A 1,869-nucleotide genomic window follows, 5' to 3' on the forward strand; every position below is an offset into this window, starting at 1 on the left:
GTGAATATAACGATGTGATTTTGAATATGTTTGTTGGTTGGCCTCACAGGATGGATCGTGATCCTCAAGGCATTCTTTCATATGTGAAAGGCTTATGTGAGAATGGTAAGCTCCATGAAGTAATTAATCCTGAAGCCAAAAACCTCTCTTTGATATTCTCCACTATTTCATAAGTTGAGAACATTCTGCCTTCAAAGAGTAGCATGTTTTTTTTTTTTTCCAAATCCTTCATATAATCTAGGGCAAGCTAATACGCAGATCCATATAGTGCATTTGATATTTCTTCCCGTAGTTAGTAGATGTTGAAAGTTTGAGTAAACAGACTCTTGGTCAAAACCATTTTCCGAGACAGAGTATAAAATCTGATAGTGCTCTTATCTGTCAAGGGAATGTGCAATAAAAAGAAAGAGATGATTCAAAGATTCACCTTCATAACAACATGTTTGGCATTGTTGACCAAAAAGAAAATAAAAACAACATATTTGACATCCATTGTCTACCTTCATTCCTCTTGAAGTTAACTTGTCAACCACGGGAATAGCTAAACTTAAATTTCCATAGAAGTTTTTGTTGAGCTTTGAATCAATTTAAATGGACGAATCTTATATTTAAGATCTTTTATGGGGCGGGAGCCAAGAGTCTTCCTGAATTATTGTTTGGAAAGCCAACCAGTACCCTTACTTCCCGAAGAACGCACCACTTTTATTGTGTGTTCCAATACCAAAAATTCTATTTTAATAGAAATTCCAATGCAACTTTTGTAGTTATGCCCGACAGGGTTCATATTCTAGAGTTAGAGCTCATTTGTTTGGAATAAAGAATGCTATCATTACTGTTTGTAAGAAAGTGCCAAAGACTGAAAAACTTGCAATGCAAAGGTGGGAAGATGAATTTGAGAAGAAGAAAATTGAGTCTAGACCAAAAGAAGTATTTGCTTTGTGAAGTTGACTCTGCTTTCCAGAAAAAAAAGTCTGCTGACTTACCAATAGTTAAGAGCATTTGATATTGAAACCAGGGAGCAATTGTATCAGGAAATTGCAACAATATTTTTCTCTTGAGGTTAGATTTAAATCTTGCAAAGAATCCACACTAGCACAGGAATTTTCAGTTTGCTACAGCCAACAAACTTGATGGTTATGTACCCCATGGTTATAATAAGCTGAGAACAAACTTGTTAGAGAAAGAGAGTTCCCATGTTAGGAAATTATTAGATCCACTTAAGTTAACATGGAAAGAAATAGGAGTGCCAATTGTGTCAGATGGTTGAAGCGATCCTAACAGAAAACCTCTAATTAATTTTATTATTATTTCTGGGGATAGTCCTGTGTTTACCAAGGCTGTGAATTGTTTTGGTGAAGTAAAAGATAAATTCTTCATTGCTGATTTGGTAAAAGAACTGTTTGTTTGGCAGCCCTTCATCAAATTAAAAACTTATCTTTCATTTCACCAAACCAAATCTTTCATCAAATCAGCAATGAATAATTTATCTTTCACCTCACCAAAACAATTCATAGTCTTAATAAACACAGTACCATTACCAGAATTAGCAATAATAATAATTAGAGCTTTGCTGTTAGAACCGCTCCAACCATCTGACACAATTGTCACCTCTCTTTCTTTCCATGTTAACTAAAGTTGGTCTAAAAATTTCTCAACATGGTTCCTCTTTTTCTCTAACAAAGTTGTTCTCAGCTTATTATAAGCAAGGGACACATAACCATCAAGTTTATTGGCAGCAACAAACAGAAAAGACCTATGATAATATGGATTCCTTGCAAGATTTAAAGCTAACCCTCCAATGAAAAATATTCTTGCCATTTCCTGATTCAATTGCATTTTGGTCTCAATATCAAATGTTCTAACAATTGG

The sequence above is a fragment of the Eutrema salsugineum genome, unplaced genomic scaffold, assembly GCF_000478725.1.
Source record: "Eutrema salsugineum unplaced genomic scaffold, Eutsalg1_0 scaffold_15, whole genome shotgun sequence".
In the NCBI taxonomy this organism is placed as follows: Eukaryota; Viridiplantae; Streptophyta; class Magnoliopsida; order Brassicales; family Brassicaceae; genus Eutrema; species Eutrema salsugineum.